At 41.5% G+C, this 20051-nt stretch overlaps 1 long non-coding RNA gene across 1 annotated transcript in view; it reads right to left on the bottom strand.

The window, feature by feature from the left end:
* LOC125972132 (uncharacterized) overlaps nucleotides 1-20051 on the bottom strand; it is a 65844-nt gene that overhangs the window by 31447 nt on the left and 14346 nt on the right. Inside the window, exons 2-3 of the long non-coding RNA XR_011087058.1 lie at nucleotides 18795-18874; nucleotides 10601-10641 (exon numbers count right to left, since the gene is read on the bottom strand). This is a non-coding gene — a long non-coding RNA (uncharacterized lncRNA). The remainder of the gene's footprint in view (nucleotides 1-10600; nucleotides 10642-18794; nucleotides 18875-20051) is intronic.

Here is a 20051-nt window from a genome sequence, read left to right as displayed (position 1 = left end):
GGATTGAGAAAAACACAGAACTATAAACCAGAAGTTAAGTTAAAAAAACTCATTCAAAGACTCAATCTAAAATAATTATTTAGAGGCATTCTTGGTTAATTAATAACAAAATAAATTTAACAATAATTCATTTCTTTTTGTATGGCTGTTCAGAATGTTAAAGAAGCACTATGGAGGTGGGGTTTCTTTACAAGTATTATGGACAGTCAAAGATTATTGGCTGAACTTTCGTTTGAATGGTGGTTTGTATAGATGTACCCTGTGAACAGTAAAGGGTGGACCCTGCCTCTTGATTCAGCTGGGATAGGCTCCAGATCACCAGTGACGCTATGAAGGACAAGCAATAGAAAATTGATGGATGGATGAACGGATGGCTTTTATTATGGACTGCTAGTCCCACGAAGAGCAAGCATTTGAAGAAAGAGTGTTTGTGGTAATCCAATTTGCCACTAGGTATAACAATTTGTTGCCAGTAAACGCTGTAGAATAGAAAGTATTTGTATGGGTTGTGTGAAAGTGTGTAATGGGTCGAGAGAATGAGCAACAGCAAAAGAGAGTGAGTGCGTGCGAATGCGAGCAAAATTTAAGAGTCGTCGGGGGGGTTAGTGTTTATTGTGCAGATGTCCTCACAGTTCCTGCAGGCATAGATACAGCAAAAAATGTGCGTCTATTTGTGTTAATGTTTAAACAGTGTTTATAAGTGGTGAATGAAGCCCTCCAAAAATGCTTATGCACGTAAATCCGTGTGGTGGGATGATGCTTCATGCGAGTGATGTCGTTATGAAGGGGACACCATTCAAGTGACCTGAGGGCTTAATCATGCCCAAGATATGCCGCAGACACAAACACACTCATATACTGGCAGTGTACCAGAAGGACACAAACAAGAGACACATGCAAGCTAAAGACAACTTTTCATCACATAAACATCTGCGGCTGAATGAGGAGAGCTGCACAGTCACTCGCATGCGACACAAAGGCACTCGTGCACCAACCCTGAGGACAAAATGTCTGTGCCACCAGGAGGTTGTGTGCTCCCGTGACTGAATTTGGCCCCACAAGGAGACCCCCTGCCCTGTGCACTGACACAGTCACTTAGCACTCAAACCACTAATCTAACCATTCCACACGATAGCGAGCGTATGCTCACACACTTCCATAAACACCTGCAAGAGACATCAATGAGGTAATCAAGGATGTGAAAGAAGACAAAATTAGTACTCAGGAGGAATCAGGAAAAAGGTTTTGTTCAGTGACACATGCAGCAGCCAATTGATGCATGACACCTGCACACTATTTTTCTTTGTCCTCTGCTGCACGTCACATCAATGGCCCCCCTTGTGCTCTCCTCTTATCTCTATCATTCTCTCTTTTTACAGACTCCATTAAACCGCTGGAGAGTTGCCATAAAGCACTCAAAAACTGAAGGTCAAAACACATACAGTATTGAAATCTGCATCACACCCCATGTCACCTATATTGATGGCCAGCCTTTCATATTAGTTGACTGTGGTTAACAATCTGGTTCACTGCCTGTTGACAGATGGCTGAAATTGTATTTTTACAATCGATATTTCTGAATGTAGTCCATACATACCTTAATTTTAAAGATGAAAGAAAAAAAAGCAGTCTAAAGTACATGCTAAAGGTCCAGGTAACTGGGCAACAGACAAACAAACAAAACAGGGAGCATACCTGTGGACTACTGATTTAAAAGTAGACTAAGTAAGTTTAGCGCACAAAAATAATTAGATCTACACAAAAATGTCTTGCCCCTAATTTTACAATAAGTCTATTTTAAGTTTTACTGGTACGTCCATCCCTGTGGGATTGGAACACATTGTTCAAGCGTCCGAGCCGAAATGAACTTGGTTAACTTACACTCAAGAATCCCAAGTTTTACTATAAGTGGCAAATATGTAACCAAAGATCCAGATATTAATGAAATGATTGATGGAGGTCTCACACTGTCACACATGTTGAAAGTTTTTACAAATTACTTCAGTTACCATATTCTAAAATAGTTTAACTTTGATCTGCATTCACAGTTTTGCAAAAATGTATATAACACCAAAGAAAGCTTCTAACATTTCCTTAAGCACACCTTGAAAGGCACTTTTGTTCTTGTTCAACATGCTTGCTAATACAATTTTAAATTTTGACAAAGTGGCTCATCATTGAGTAAACATTTTACAAGTCAAAGCTTATAACAGCCTTAAGGTATATTGTAATTGTGAGATAGTATCTATGACATGTATGTACATGCTGTATGTGTGTGTATATTTGTGCATGCGTGTGTGCACTGTACATGTGCGTGCTTAGGTGCTGGCACCCACTCCTGAATCCATGTTATCGCCACAATGCCTCCATGCTCCATCAATTAAACATGTTGATATTACCTCTCGCCTGATGTGAGACATTTAGGCGGGGTGTGTGGGGAGGAGGGGGCGCACATGGGGTGCAGGTGGGCGTGGGACACGGAATGGGTGCTTTCTGTCGCCGGTTGCTATATTGCCAGGATGAAACACATCATTAATTTACATGATGCCTTTTTAACTCCCTGACTGTCTGTGCGCGCCTGTCTGGAAAGTCTGCGTTTATTGTCTCGTGTAGCGAATTTAAAGAACACGCGACAGAAAACCGAACAGCACTCTCCACACGTAATCATTCATCTCCCCATTGCATCCCTCTTTGTCCTCTTCTTCACTTCCTTTTGTCTATTCCCTTATCTCCTCTTCTTCCTGCTTCCCTGTTGTTGTCCACCTCCGCCTCCTCGCCTACAGATGCCGTGATCCATCTGGTTCATCAAAACACCAGAAGTGGGTCACTGTCATGAGCACATATATGCTCAGACACCAGACACACACATGAATACACATTACCCCCCCCCCCCCTTGCTCCAGCCAACTACAGTACACCCAAACATGCATTCCGTGACCAAACTGTCTGACCAAAAAGTGACCAAATATGCGTGTAAGCACTCGCACACAATCAAGCTCAGCGCACGCAAACAAAGTCAGTCTGACAAATTGAGTTTTGGTTTTCATGGCCACATACAAATAACAGTTTCAATCCCAGCGTGTGAATATCAACAACTTAATTTTGCTTTCATTTGTCTTTTTAGGATGCCACGACCACTTACAAAGGGGAAAACGGGATCGTCTCCATCCGTCGCTTATCGTTTGCAAGCACTCAACAAATTATTGTTTTTCACTTTTATGAACAGCATTATGATCTATTTCCTAGTGTTTTCCTTTCTTTGTTTTTCAGAGTGCTTCTTTTGCTTGAATTCCCAGCGCTTATAACCATCCGGTGCGGTAAATAAACACCATTTGTGGTTATCTATTTATTGCACGCACCAGATAAGTAAAAGATGAAGGCTTTTAATAAAGAAGAGAAGGCGTGCCGACAGCTACAGTGACTCACATAGCCAGTGAAGCAAAACTGAGTGTACAATGAAATGTGTTTGGAGATGTGATGGAAGCAAACAAGGCGCATTTTGTGCCTGGAGAATTACAGACATTAGGATTAAATTTAATCAATAATGACGGGTGGTGGATTTAGAGAATGTGGACAAAAACAAAAATCTGGGGGGGGGAGCCACAAATCATATCTGGATCCTTTGAAACTCTTTCAAACTGTGTTCCCGTGATTCAATTTATCAAATGATTTCTCTCTATCTGCTTAAGTGCCACTTCATCCCTCTCCTCGCTGTCGGCAAAATCACAGACACGATAGATCACGCGACCGTTTAAGATGGGATTAAGTCGTTAAGGGACTTATCCTTGTTTTTTCCTAATTTTCTTAACTCATTTTCCTTTTCGATCCATGGCTGCTCTAGGTACTTATCAAGATTGTCCTCTTTGTTGTCCAGCTGTGCACTTGTCTTTGCGTGTCAAAACTAGAGCATTTTTGTCACTTTGCGTGCGCGCCTGAGCACCACTTTAGGATTTTTTTTCTTTGTCCTTTTCGCCTTTCTGCGTGTAGCGGTGGGTGTGTATTTGGATGCCAGGGCGCATGTGCGGTCTTAGATGTGCACGTATGTGTGATCGGGATGGCACTTCGTGACAGCGGCTTTGTTGATTTTTGCAACGATAAAGACCCCCTGTGGTGCTCAGTGTAGCGAGAGCCAACACTGAGATTCCACTCATCTGGATCCCACAGCACAATACACATCATATGACATGTGTGAGTGTCTCTTCTCTATTTGCAACAAGATGGTATGTAAAGGGTAGGGTGCAGTAAGTTATAGTATTGATGAGTGAGTTAACTGACTCCCGCTTGCTGCAATGAGGAGGAAAGTGCAAACTTTGGTAAGTACAGAGAAAAGAGAAGAGTTCAAGAGAATTAGAGGTCTACAGTACACTTGTGCAACCTCAACTGAACAATAATTCAATAAAATAAACAATAAACTCTCCAATGGTTTTGCTGTTTGACTGCAGCTTTGCACCGCAGACTGTTTGTAGACAGGCGGGGTAAAGGCAGGACAGCAGGGCAGCCAGTTAAAAAAAAAAAAAAAAAAAAAAAAGAGGTAGAGAGCGAAGGGGAGAGTCTGTTACATTAATCAGAGTTAACAGACAGCACATGTGCTTCCGTTAGCCCCACTCGAGCACGCATCACAACACACGGATCGGCACGACATGGCATGGCACAGTCAGCCAAGAGAGGCCAGAGGAGGTAACACTGGCTCAACTGTGCGTGCCTGCTTGTCTCTGCACGTTCTCTTTCTCTGCCGCTGTCCAATTTGTGCAGGAGCCCATACGCTTCTTAAAAGTGATCCTGCTTTTGTGACCTTCATTTGCAGCCGCGGCCAGTTGGAATTAGACGTCATTATATCTGAGTAGATGGCAACCGGCGAGGCATCGCAAACAACAGCCCTCATTTGACTTGAGCTCTTGAACGAGAAGAAAACAAATGCTCTCACGAGCAGTCTTTTTACTTTGCGGTGGATCTAATCTGCAAGAAAACTTTCAAGTTTATTGAAAGGTCTCTCTAGGATAGCATAGCGCTTGACACCATCAGTTTTACTCAGAGGCCTTTCTGTGTGCTGTGGAGCTGGAATGTTCTTTCTGTAGTTGTTCTTATCACTTCAGCATTCTGAAATAGTTACACAGCCACAGACACACACACACACGCACGCACGCACGCACCCCCCCCCCACACACACACACGCACACACACACACACACACACACACACGCACACACACGCACACGCACGCACACACACACACACACACACACACACACACACATAAATAATTCTAAAGTAAAACTAAATCAAAGGTACATCTTTGTGTGGACCTTTTTTTGACAGAACAACTATATTTCAATATCTACCTACTTACCTACCTACCTACTGACCTACCTACCTACCCTACTGAAAATGAATGGAAGCTCTGGGAGACAAATATAGAACACCTGAGAGGCTGTATTTCTGTTCTCAACACTCACTCACTTTTACTGCAGCCAATTAATTGAAGCTTCCCAACGATATCTTTCAACTGCACTTCTCTTTGTACGTGGATGAAAAAACGTTAGATCCGTATAATTAGAGTCAGACACAACAAAAACAAGATTGTCAAAGCTGCTCGCATAATTTAGATTCGACTTTATTTTATTGGAAAACAAATTGTAGATTGTCAAATGCTGCATTGTTTTCAAACATTTAACGATAAGCCTGTTTTTATTTTACTTTACATATTTCACATACAAATGACACATGTGGGAAAGCAACTGCCGTTGACCTTGAAATGACCTGTGCATTATAATGTAATATCGTCACTTTAGCAGGCCCCAGACAACACCCGTGCCAATATTGCACAGTAATCCCCATGCGGTCTTTCAGTCATTACTGCAGATTATCATTCACCTGATGAAACAACACCCCCCACCCATCTCCCCCAAATAATCTGTCTCTGCCCCTCATTTTAGAAAAGAGGCAGGAAACATGGAGGAGGAACTGTAGAAGGAGAAAGGAAGCAACTCCCATTAATACTGACTCGAGTAAAGCGACAACACATCTGGCAGCCTCATCCAGTGGCCTGCTGAGGTTTTACTGAGGAGGAGGATCATAAAAAAGGGAGGAGTGTGTCTGGCTAGCAGCCATCCATTATTGAGGGAGGCGAGAAGTGAGGGAGTGAGAGCGAGAGTAAAATGAGTAGTGCTCAATGGGACATGTGGTCTCTCTTGGAAGACTTTGCCATGCTCCAATTCAAAATGAATTCATGGAGGGAGGGAGGGAGGGAGAAGGAGGTCAAAAGTGGTTTTGCCCCCACTGTTGGGTAGTCAGAAGTTTGGAAGAACAAATGACTCCTCCCAACAGATGCTCATCTTCCTTCCTTATAATGAATAAGAATGGTGGATTTGTATATGTAAACGAAACACTCATCACTGGTCTCTTACAGAGAAATAACTGAGCAAACAAAGTTGTTGCAAACAAAGACTGTCAATAACATAACTCTTGTCTACACAATGGCTTTCCAAAGAACACACATACGCATACAACACAAGGTTGCCCGTATGAAATGTGTGTGTGTGTTTGTTTTCCGCTTTTAGAAAATAAATAAATAAATAAATAAACAAATAAATAAATAAATAAATAAATAAATAAATAAATAAAATGAATGTAATTTATCCGATTTTAGGTTTTGTAGACATTTATTTTGTTGAATTAATTTTGCTCTTCGGTTACGATTCATTGAGAATGTCGTGATGTTTTCATTCCAAGGAGAGAATTCTACTATTTGTATTCTGGGGCAGCGGGAATGATTAAATAGTGATTGAAATGGCAATGAATGAATCAATGTATGAAAGAAGGGATAAAAACAAAACATTATTTCTGATAAAAGAAAGAAAACCCGCAAAATTTGGATATACTGTAGATTGAGAACAACTAAGAAAGAATACAGGAGACGGTGAGTGAATACGTTATGAATTCACTGGCAAACAAAATGCAGCATCTCTTTACTAATGAATAAAATTAAAGGATGTGAATACATGCTGTGGTGTGCTTTAGCCTTTGAGCATGTGTAAAGAAAAGTGCATGTAAACGCAGGCAATTTAAAGGCATTGTCTCAATTGTCCTCTTGGATTTGTCATGCGCATGTTTGCTGTGACATGAGCAAACAGGAGTAATAACTGTCTGAAAAAGGAAAGAGCTAAGTACACAAAAGCGACTGCATGCCTGTCTATTTATGTGACACTGGGGAAAAGCGTCTCAGTGTGGAAAACCCTTCATTTTTGCACACAGCAGGCTGCGCTTTATTCTCTTCCATTTTGCTCTCCACATGCTCACCAATCATCCTTAAAGTATACGTCTTGTCCCGTTACATTGTGTCTACTCGAACACGCACACACATACAGCAAACATTAAAAGAGGTAGGCGTAATGCCCCTCTTGTCCCTCCTCTGTTGGTTCTAGCCCGACTATCCTCTGACTGCATTTCCCTCTCAGCTGGAGGTGGACGTCTTGTGCTGTTACGCTACTGTGTGTGTTTCAGGTCCTCTGTGGCACTTGACAGGAGAATGAGGGTAGTATCAGCACCTGGCGCAGAACAAGAGGTGCTCAGGCGCTGTGCTGTGCTGCTGAAAACAACTAATCCCTCAGCTACGATTGCACTGGAACACTATGCTAACAAGCTGGGAGCATATCAAAGTTTAATATTAAGAGCAAACTCACCTTGCTTCGAATTTTGAAGGAGGCACTTTCTACCATGAGGAGATCACTAGTGAAAATACAACTTGTATCACTTGGTTGAAGTTTTGACGCAATACAATAAGAGAACACTGTGAATCATATCAACACTTTTGTATGTAAATCTGCTACATAGCCCGTACAAATATCCTTTACATAATGATACAGTTTTTTTAATGCACTGCCGGAAGGATTAAAGGTTATAGCAATGATGGTTTTTGGCCTTGTTGCCTACATGCAGAGATTTCTCCAGATCCTTTGAATCTTTTAATGACCTTATGTATTGTAGAAATCACTAAATGCCATGCAAATATATCTTGGGAAATGTTCCGAAACTGTTGCACTATTTATTCACACAGTTGTTGACCAAGTGGTGAACCTCAACCCATGCTTGATTGTGAACAACCTTTTGGGTATACTCCATTTATACCCTTTTACATGATGCAGCCTGTTAAAAGAACCAACTATATGTATAACCTCTTTTAAATTGCCTATTATGGCAACGGTCCTACCTATAATTCGCTTTCATAGGTAAAATCAGAACCCTAAAACGAAAGGTGCCTGCAATACGGGAACAGATGTTTCAGTCTCGATCCTGACAGCACACGACCCGACTTTGCTGAAACCAAAGCGTATTTTACATGGCACATTAGACGTTGGCGCTGACTTTGTCATGGATATAATCATCTGTTCGAGGCAATTGTCGCTTTACTCTGTGTGAAAAGCTTTGGCATTTTCCATCCATCTATCTTTTGTACCGCTTGTCCCCACGGGGGTCGCGGGATTGCTGAAGCCTATCCCAGCAATCATCGGGCAGTAGGCAGGGGACACCCTGAACTGGTTGCCAGCCAATCGCAGGGCACACAGAGACGAACAACCATCCGTACTCGCACTCACACCTAGGGACAATTTGGATTGCTCAATCGGCCTACCAAGCATGTTTTTGTTTTGGGATGTGGGAGGAAACCGGAGTTCCCGAAGGAAACCCACGCAAGCACAGGGAGAACATGTAAACTTCACACAGGGAGGGCCGGCAGTGGAATCGAACCTGCAACCTCCAAACTGTGAGGCGGACGTGCTAACCAATGCGTCACCGAGCTGCCCGCTTTGGCATTTTACCACACCAAATGACAGTTTTGCAAGATCAGGCTTAGTATGAGCTGTTCATACATCATAGAACACTGGTTAAAGCATGGTGACCCAAAAGGGTCAATACTGGATTGATAGGAGAGACACAATAAATGCCAGGGTCACAGGTTAGTTGGTGCAAATACTTGCTGGTCAACACCAATCTATTGGTTTCCTTTTGGCCCAATTTTGGAAATATCATAGAAAGCTGTGCTAAACATGATGGCGGAAGTGAATGGCTAACAGGGGATATACTGAACTATGCTTTTTTTGTGTATGTCCATCTCAGCAGCCCACCATTAAACCTTGGTGCTAGTGATCTCCCAGCACACCAGGATTAACAGCACTTAAATGGGCCTGTTAGTACGCCGCCTCGTCTTTGCCTCCCACACCAACTTGTGCATGTGGAGCTGCCCACAGCTTTACACTCACATCGCACACTGGCTCTGTTGGTTTTTGTTCTTCATCCCCCCCCGTCCCAGGCAAGCCACCCTAAACCTCCTCCAATAAATGATGTTGAAGTATTCCTAGTAGAGATTTAGCTGAGAACATCCTCTATTTTGTTTTGACCTATAGGAATCCAAGCCAAGTGAAGAATAGAGATGAATGGGGGTTGGGTTGGGGGTTAAATTTGACTGCTTTTGCTCTTTGCGTGATGATCACATGCCCCTTGTGACGCTTAACAAACAGACCACCGCAGAGCGAAAGATGTCCATCTCAAAAATCAATAAATAACATTGAGTTCCATCCGAGTTAGCTCACTCTGAGACATAAATGGATGGTGAGACCTTGTGGGAGGAGGGTAGTGGGGACAGTCTTTGTATGGGCACATAATGAATAACGTTGGCGTGCGTTGTTTACCATCCATCAAAAGGACACAGTGCAAAATTAGAGAAACTTCAAGAAAAAGACAAATAAAGTTGGAGGGAAAAAACAAAGTTGACTTAGAAGAGCTATAAATAATAGAGATGCACGATAATGTTTTTTTGGTCCACTGATATGATAACCGATACCCTCCTGCTTCTCCAAACTGATATCACTGACCAATATTTTTGTTTTAAAACTACACACTATAGATGTATAGATAATATATATAGTTTTGGGGATATTTCATATGCTCATTTACTTGGCACAGATGACATGAGCAAAGACAAAAATCAAACACTGCAGGTAGAATAATTTTAAAATCATGTCATGGTATCAAAAAAGTTATGAGTGAGGGTGATTTTTTTTCCCCACACAATCTCCCGGGGTAGCTCTTGTTCTTCCTGTGTAAGAGCTATGTGACATAAACGGCAGGCAATAATTCATATTCTTAGCATATGGTGCATCATATGGGGACATGGGAATGCCACCTGACATTGACAAGGATATAAAGCAACACACCATCATTGCCCTTTAACGTCTGCCTACTCTATCTTAAAACAGATGGGTGCATAAACCTGACAGCATTGACTTATTGTCTTGTGTACCAGTGCAGCATAAGGAAGGAAATAAAGTGAAACAGATTCAATGAGTAATTGTATGTGTTGGTTTTCATCGGTTGTGTTACTTCAGTTATGTTGTGTTCAAAGAATGTGTGCTGTTAAATGGATGTCACCTCTGTCTATCTATCTAGCAAAGTTTATTTGTTTGTTTGTATGTGTACAAAAAAGAAAAACCCTTCAAAGAAAAATATAGTTCCAAACCATGACTCTGGAATGACTGCCTACCTCTTTTATCTAATGGGGCCGTGGGTGGATGGGAGAACAATGAGGGTATATCAAAAACATCCCTACCTTTGTCTCCTCCTGTGCCTCCATGCAGATCTCATTGTCTCCTGGAAACAAGCAGAGAAGTAGAAACAATGTAAACCATTCAGTTGAAAACAAAAAGTGGCTTCTTTGTCAACACATCAAACAAGAAAGCCAACTCTGAGGTAGCCAGGTAGGTATTCTCTATGTCTATATATAGTTGGCCTTATCTTTATTGTACTTCCTGGAGTAACTGATCAAAATAACATTTTATCAGTCTGTCAATCAAGCAAATGATCACAGTTCCATAGGAACGACCAGCCATCATTGTTAAGAGAAAACTCAGAAGAAGAGAAGAAAAAATACAGCAGCGGTAGGTCAACTAGATTCAAAGTGACAAGACGCCAACACCACTATGTGAATAGTCACTATTATCAGACTGTTTTGTAGCTTTGTTGTGATTAACCTTTAACTTTTGTGTCATGGGGGTGGGGGGGGGGGGGGGGGGGGAAGAAATCATAAAAATGAGACAAAAAGCTCATTGTACCTTTGTTAACTGTCATCAAGTATTAAGAAAGTATTAATATTACAACGGTATGAAAGAGTGTTACTTAAAACAATGCCTGGACTTTATTAAAGGTTTTATGATGGTGACAATTGAAGACTTTTTTTAGTTCTATTATTTCCTGTAGAAAATAATTGTTATGAAATCTAAACAAACGCGTTTGACCTTTGAAGCTGTACACTCACGTCCTAGGATTGGAGTCTTTAGATGCCGTGTCCTCCGCCCTATTGGCTCAAAATATCAAGTAAACTTTTCAGGATTTAAGGTGGGTGTTAAACTGATTAATAGCTCTTATCCTCGGAGGTTAATGTAAGGCTAAATCCCTTAGCGTGATGTGCACCATATTAAACCTATTTGATGGACACACTGTTCGATAGATTAATCAGTCAAGCTTATGGTATTAAGCCTATAGACTGTACATGATGGTGATTTCCTCTGACTAACAGCCATACTGTAATGACTTTGCCAAATAGTGTTAATCGCCTGCATTGTATAGGTTGAAGATGTTATACTGCATCAGTCAGAAAACGTGGCAGCGAATGCAGGACGATTGTGTGAGAAGAGCAGTAATACAAGCCTAACCCAGCTTCTGTTTGGTATGTGTCTGTGCACGCTTTCAGGGCATTTATCTATCAGCTCACCATTAGTGAAGGGAAAGCATCACGCCAAGTCAACACTTGACCCCACATTAAAGACCTCTGGCTAACTTGGGGCCAGCGGTCACTCCTATCAGATGGTCCTCCGTGCGCGACTGCATGCCAGACATGAAATGCCCTCTCAGGCCATCAGAGGGAAATGGAGTGAGAGGACACGCAGGAGACAAGCACACAGAGATAATAAGACTAAGACATCTCGCAGACACGGCAAGGTTTTATTTGAATTAAAAAGTTTGTCATGTAAACAGCCACGTGTGCTTTTGCACTCACACACAAAGTCAGCCCAATCAAAAAGCAGGCTTCATGCTCACGCACACTAATAGCTCGAATGCCCCCCTACTGTCTCCGGGCTCTACATTTAAACAGTAGAACAGAGATCCTCAATCAGCGGCTCACACAGCACAGATAAATTAGTTACGCTCTGTGGCAACGTTAAGCAGGCCTATCCCTTTAGATGGACGTGGATATAAAAAGCCTGATTTCGCATGACAACTATCCCCCCCGTGACATTTTGTCCGTTTTAGCCCTGATTGAACTATTAATCACTCTAATGTGAGAGATGGCAAGCTGTTTATGAATTCATCTATTCTGCATGGGCCGCATGCCCGAGTCGTGACAGGGGAGCACACAAAGGCGCACCATAGAGTGTGAGCGCAACAGAATAACCTGTGTGGAACAAACGGAATTTGGATGCAACAGCTTCAGGACACAAATTAGTTTTGGCCCAAAAAAAAACAACAACAAGTGTTGACACAAAGTGTAAATATCCTGTTCTTGCCACTTCAATGTTAGTCACCTGAATATTGTTAGTCACTTGATTGTTGTAGAGAGACCGAGATCAACGGGAGTCAAATTCCTTGTTTGGCATGCACAAACTTGACAAATAAAGCTGATTCTGATTTTGATGCCTCTTTTATGGAAATACCTTTTTTAAAAATTCATCGTAAATGAAATTACTTCACGACGAACATGAATGAGAACATTCAACACAAACATGCACACGCTGGGACCATCCATATGGAATTAATTGTCAAATCAATCATTTATGTCTTGAGCATGAGGGATTATCAAATTTCAAATATCCTACATCTTTCAGTAATAAATTATTGTACCTATAGTACATTCAAAATGGATAGTTAGCATCCAGATTTCAAAATACAGTCGTGTACAACAGAAGTTTTATGATTTATCTTAATTATTTAAATAGTCATGGATAACTACATTAGAAGCAGCTCCAATCCCATTTGTTGAGATCTGCCGATTATGCTTGCATGTGTCGCTCACTACATGCACTGTTTGGGTCGTGTGCATTTAATGTATTGTCTCAGAAGTAATGTGGAATTACGGCCAGACATTCCTGCAGGGGCTTTTAGAGGGCCAATCATCTCATGGTATTAGACGAACTACAAATGTCTTCAGACAGATTTTTTTTTTTTTTTTTACTTCCTTTTGCTGTGATATCAATGCCCTCAATTCTTTGTGGCTGACCAACCCAAACCTGTGTCCAAATCTGGGTTAATGTCACCTTTTGTAACAGAAGAGCGAGAGAAGGGAAAGAGCGAGCGATTTGAGATGATTTCATTCGGGTTGCATGTCATGCTATTTATGGAGCCGCCAACGAATCGTGCAGACTGGGATGCATGTTGCACACACACACCCACTCAAGTCTAGCCTACCTTCCGTGCTTGTTTATCTTCACCCGTAGGTGGAAGGGACTGCTGAATGTGACTGAGGGGGCGAAATGCTGCAGTCAGGCAGACAGCAATCAGACCTCACACCCTGCCACGGTAAAGAGGGTTAAAGGGGACAACTTTGAACTCTTTTTCTCTATGTTTCTCTTGGCCCTTTGGAAACTGTAATAACATCAAATGCCCCTGCAGCAAGGGCACACAAGGAGTTACACACAGAAGCTACTGTAATGGATCCTGTATCCATTTTGTACCAAAAAAATATTTTTAGTTTATTCTAACTACCGTATTTTCTGTACTATAAGTCGCTCGGAGTATAAGTCGCACCAGCCATAAAATGCCCCAAAAAGTAAAAAAAAAAAACATATATAAGTCGCTCCGGAGTATAAGTCGCATTTTGGGGGGCAATTTATTCGACAAAATCCCACATCAAAAACAGTCATGAACGAGCAACAACAGGCTAAACGATAGCAACAACAGGCTAAACGATATGTATGCTAACGTGACAAACACAAACAAAGAGCTGAGAACGGGCCTGACGTAACATAGAGAGTGATTAAGGACAACTATTACATGAATAACATGTTTATAAAACCATCGATGTCACTCCAATTCATTAAATCCATCGATCATTCAATACGATAGCAACAGGCTAAACGATAGGTATGCTAACGTGACAAACACAAATGAGGAGCTGAGAACGGGCCTGACGTAACATATAGAGTGATTTAGGACAACTATTACATAAATAACATGTTTATAAAACCATCGGTGTCACTCCAATTCGTGCGCCCTGACGTTAGCCTCGTTGTTATTCCACAGATCTAGTATATAACTATATTATAGCGTTAACAAAGTACAAGGAAAGACGTGGGTTTGGTAAACGGCTCTTTATTTAACAAAACAAACTTCCAGGCGTGTGGCGGCGTGGACTTCCAGCCACGGAGGTGGAAGAGAGCTCCATAGAATAGGACCAGGCGTGCGTAAAAGCCATGTCCGAGCCCCATCCACCGTCCCCGGACAGCCACCCAGCCGAGGATAGACGTGGGTTTGGTAAACGGCTCTTTATTAAACAAAACAAACTTCCAAGCGTGTGGCGGCGTAGACTTCCAGACACGAGAGCTCCATGGCATAGGACCGGGCGTGCGTAATGGTCATGTCCGAGCCCCATGCACCGTTTGCGGACAGCCACTCGGCCGAGTGCCGGCCCCCGACTCAGTAGAGTAGGACCGGGCGTGCATAAAAGCCATAATAGTTTTTCAAACCTTCTACGTCACTTCAAATCCTTAATTCCTTCAAACTCCTTGTCCTCCGTGTCACTTAGAAATGATCACCGCTAATTATGCCGGTAGTCATTGTACTAAGTTCATTTTGTTTTTCCTTATTTAATCACTTCACTGGTTTCTTTTATATCAAACAAATTGTTTTAGGTTATTCACCTGACATGTTTCGGCGGTTTCTTCCGCCTTCATCAGAGTGTCACAGATGTGATAGTGACGCGTCTTTATCAGCTGATGGATGAAGGCGTGGCTCACCTGTCAGATTTGACAGGTGAGCCACGCCCTCTCCTGTCCATTCACCTCTCCAGAATGCTGTTCCAGGTTGTAGAGGTTGAAGAAAATAAACATCAGCGTTGGATCAGGGAGGCCATTGAGATCCGTAAGCGGGGCCCGAGAACCATCAACAGGGATGAGGGAGCCTATATGCTCTCTACAACCTGGAACAGCATTCTGGAGAGGTGAATGGACAGCAGAGGGCGTGGCTCACCTGTCAAATCTGACAGCCTTCATCCATCAGCTGATAAAGACACGTCACTATCACATCTGTGACACTTTGAGGAAGGCGGAAGAAACCGCCGAAACATGTCAGGTGAATAACCTAAAACAATTTGTTTGATATAAAAGAAACCTGTGAAGTGATGCCGGTAGTCCTTACGTGGGTACTTGTGTCCTTTATGTAAACAACCGCCGCACCGCGCCGTGCCACTGACGTCACTTGAAATAGTAATCCATTGGTACATCATGGTTCTCCAAACTTTCTTTCTGCTGCTCGATTACTGTTTTCAGCTGCATATTTTACAACTTGAAGTTTGTAACTTGCAAAATATGAGTTTCTTTTTGGTGCCATTTTTCTTAAGCCCACCCAGTTGATGAGTCACGGCCAACGGTGAAATTTAGAGCGCCCTCATCCAGTTTCGTCTGAAAATATATTTTTTTTCAGATGTAGTTTTTTGTTTTGTTTATTTGGTTGTTTTATCAAAGTCAAAGTCTGCTTTATTGTCGATTTTTTTTCATATACCAAGACACACAAAGAGAATGAAATTACGTTCCCACTATCCCTCGGTGAGATAGTACACATATGCATACAAGCAACACAAAAAAACCCAAGAAGGCACAAACAATGAATAAATAAGAGTGTTGAATAAATGACAAATAAACAAATAATAATAAATAATAATAATAAATATAAGAGGAGCAAAAATGGAGCAAGTGTACATACAGCAGACAGTGGACTTGGATATGGAGCTTTAAAGTGTTAATTGCTTTATTTGATGTTTTCTCTATTTTTTATGTTTTGAATATGTTCAAGATAAAGATATAAAAGCATGTGAAGTGATGAACTATACTAAAAATAACATGGGAAGTGGTCAACTATACTTGGAAGTAAGTGATGTCTTAATGATCAAGTAAAAATTTGTGAAAAAAAACCTATATAAGTCGCCCCCCCACCCAAACTATGAAAATAAACCGCGATTTATAGTCCGGAAATTACGGTAAATGTTGTCTGGCGTGCCCCGGTGCATATCTTCCAATGGTGTTACCATTATTTCTATTTAGCTCATCTATGTTTATTTGAATTCTATATTTTGATAAGAATAATTTTAAGATGACAAATATTTGACAGTGTTTTGTTTTGAGCAGTCTCAAAAACAAATTAACCTAATTTAGGGAAGGTGCATCCAGTGTTTTAGGGGCACTGTGCCTGCAGGGACTTGGCATCTATTGAGTCTGTTTCCGGCACGCTATGTGGGCAAGTGTATAATGAAGCATGTATGTGTGCGTGCGTGTGTGTGTGTGTGTGTGTGTGTGTGTGTGTGTGTGTGTGCGTGCGTGTGCGTGCGTGCGTGCGTGCGTGCGTGCGTGCGTGCGTGTGTGTGTGTGTGTGTGTGTGTGTGTGTGTGTGAGTAGGGAGGGAGGGAGGGAGGGAGGGAGGGGAGTTTAGGAGGAGGAGGGGGTGACAGGGAAAAGTGTCTGTGTCTATGTGTGCATGCATGGATTTATGATGGGGGGGTGAATATGACCCACAATTCTAATTCTTTTTTTTTGGCATGAAATGCCTAATATTATCACGCTTGACATATTTGTGCTGGGGCTAGGCGACAGTATGTGGGACAAATCAGATGGCCAACCGCACAGGTTGATGGCATCAAATTATAAGTATGTAGTGGGATCAGTTCTCTTTCAGACTCCTGAAGTTCTTCAAACCCGCAAATTCAAAATTAACTGCAACCCCACTCACAATTTTACTGACTTTACTGCACATTTATTATAAAAACTCCCTCATTGTCAGAGATCCAAATACAACTTTGCGTCATTGTCTGTGACACAGCGACTTCCTGTTACATTGTCTCATTGTGTTTTTGTACTTGATTGTGTTTAACCAGCGACTCAGCAGAGCTCTTGCGGTCTGCTTTCATCCTTGCTGTTCCACAATTTATATAACCCATGAGGTCAAACACAAGCTGGTTTGGGACTTGTTTGTAATTCAAAACTATTTTTCCCATAGGAAAAAAAATGGAAACTTACCAATGCAGGGTCAAATTTAAAACACCATCAAAAGTCGATTAACTGTATAGGCAATGTTTTAAGTTACACATTGTGAATTGTCAGAGAAGTATATAAAAGTCTAAAAATTGTCTTTTCTATACTTTTCTATACAGTTTAACAGTATTTGAGTTGTAGGTGTAGCTCAACATCCCTTGTTGAGGCTGGTCCATCTTTTATCTCAAATAAAAAAAAAAAGCAAAGTCCACGGGTAATACAAATGCACACTTGTGAGGCGTAACGCATGATGTCATTCTGAGGTGCATTTTCCCTCAAGTTTTGTTAGAAATTCCAGATTGGGTGACCTCAGGGGCTTTCAACTGTACATATTTGTTGAAGGAGGCCATGTGTAGCAGTTAGCATACTGAACCTTCAATATTGACCTGGGATTGCCTGGTAGCTCCAGGGTGTTTCACTCTGTGTGAACTCAGAGAATCCCTCTCCCACTGTGATCGAACAAGAGAAGCAGTATACAGAATAGATGGATAGACAATTTGAATGACATTATATATCAATATATATATATTTTTTTAAAGTAGCGTGTCATTTAGCGTGTCGCTGCCAAACAATAAATACTGAAGGTTTATACATAAGCCACAATTGAACCAAAAGCCAATCTACAATAAATCTCCCAAATGTTTAATCATCATCAATGAAACTGCCTCAACCCATCTGTGATTTTCTAGTGGACAACAGATGTGTTTTTGTTTTGTATTAAATATTACAGAATGTCATAATCAGCAATCTTCTTAGGGGTAGGCTTTATAGTGTTTTGGCACAACAAAAATTACTAAATGCATTGACTTCTTTGCTACAAATAAATCCCAGCATTAAAATTGTGTCAAATTATGTACTGATGAAACGTGGGCTACTCAAAAGTCGACCAGCTCACTGGTCAAACAATTTGAAATTCAAATTCAACATTTGTTTTCAAAAACAAAAACCATCAAAGATACAAAGCCAATGTATTTCAAGATGCAAGACCTCGGAATACAGCTGAGACCAAAAATGTGAATGCCGTGAAGGATGTGCAGTTCAAAATTCAAACAAAAATGTTTTCTTCTTTACTCTGCATTGTGTTTAAATCCTCCATAGTGTTCAGCAAGCTACACATCAGACCCTTCTGTGTTTTCATCTTCAACAAGCTGTTGTGGAATTTTCTTTTCTTAATCCGAAATATTTTTTTTTATCACCATAGGAAATAATCCACTTCAAAATTTGCTGCCATGCTCTGTACAGAAAACAATTTTATTGCGCAATATGGCATCGCCTCGCTCAGTGATCAACAATGTTGTTCCTCCCACGGACCGATACTGATTCATACAAGTGCATGCTTTTCTGATCTAGAAACATTATCCACTTCAGAAAAATAGTTGGAGTGGTCTCGAGGGATATTCTATTTCACAACACGATGAGACAAATGTAGCCATTGTCCTGTGCTGACATAACTATTTTTAGAACACCTATGAACGAAGAGTAAAAGAAGTCTACAAGTAAGTAACTTACCTACCGACATACCGATCTGGTCATATTGTCAGAGCAAGCTGGACTTGGGCAGATCATCACTGGCTGAACATTTACCCAACCTGCCAATAAGCACAAGACAATTATTGGTGTGCACGGTTCACTGAAAGCTGCATAGTAATTACAGTAATATTTTAGCCCGAGTTGCCACATGCTGCCACGTGAGACAATCAGGACTTGTGGTCAGATTTGTTGATTTATACACTTTATGAAAATGTATTTTCATGTCTGACCCGATTGGTTTGCTCAATTTGCCTGACTGCTGACAGGTTTCATGACTCTCTACACGGCTGCCTTCCTGCCTGCATGACTGCCTGTCTGTCTTTTTGCTTATCTGCTGGACTATTACGTGTGTGCGTGCATGTGCGTGTGTGTGTGTGTGTGTGAGCACTGAATGAATTTGCATGAGAGCCAGTGGGGTGACCCTGCTCTCTCACGCCAAGGCTTCTGAGGAACAAATAGGACTAGTCGGATGTCGTGACAGCACTCACATCAGTTTAAATAAGAGTGCTGTGCTGCAGCCGTGTATGTGTGCGTGTGTGTGTGTGTGTTTTTTAGTGAGTGCGTTAAAGCAAGCAGTCAGGCACGCATTTAGTCCAAAAAGCTTTATGAGGCTTTGTGTGTGCCTGAGTGTGCCTCTGTGTGTGTTCAACCAGTAAGCATGCAATATCTTTGGGAGGTTTGGTAAAGAGGAAGAGAGCGATATTAACAGTTTAATGAGCTCGTTGGCGTTGACTCCTAACACGCACACCCAAACACACACAAGCAAAACGTCAGTCAAGTTAAAGCATCCAAAGGGCAGAAGGAACAGGTTTGCTCGGTGAGACCGAACAGCCTTTTGAATATATGAATGCTGTCATGGGGTTAAACAGAGTTCACTTGCACATCGCTGCAATATGAATGAGCACAGACCACAACAATGACCGACACTTCTGGCTTGGTTATGTGGCCTGGGAAGTCTCTCACACATGTACTAAGAGAACATTCTGCAAATATAATTGAGTTGACTATTTTTAGGTTCTGTACTTGTCAAATGGGACACATGGGTTGGGTTCATAGCACATATCGTTGTGGTTGACATTAAAAGTTTAAAGGAACAATAGTTAATGAGAATGTGGGCGACTCTTTCTTTGTTTTGTTTACAAACCTACCTGGGTTTCAATCTGGGCCACCCGTTCTCCCCATGTTTGCATAAAGTACTTCTTTTGCATTTTAAATTATTAAATCCTCTAATCTGTC

The sequence above is a fragment of the Syngnathus scovelli genome, chromosome 7 (genome assembly GCF_024217435.2).
Source record: "Syngnathus scovelli strain Florida chromosome 7, RoL_Ssco_1.2, whole genome shotgun sequence".
In the NCBI taxonomy this organism is placed as follows: Eukaryota; Metazoa; Chordata; class Actinopteri; order Syngnathiformes; family Syngnathidae; genus Syngnathus; species Syngnathus scovelli.
Note: the sequence above shows the minus strand (reverse complement) of the source record. Positions and strands in the feature narration are given on the sequence as shown.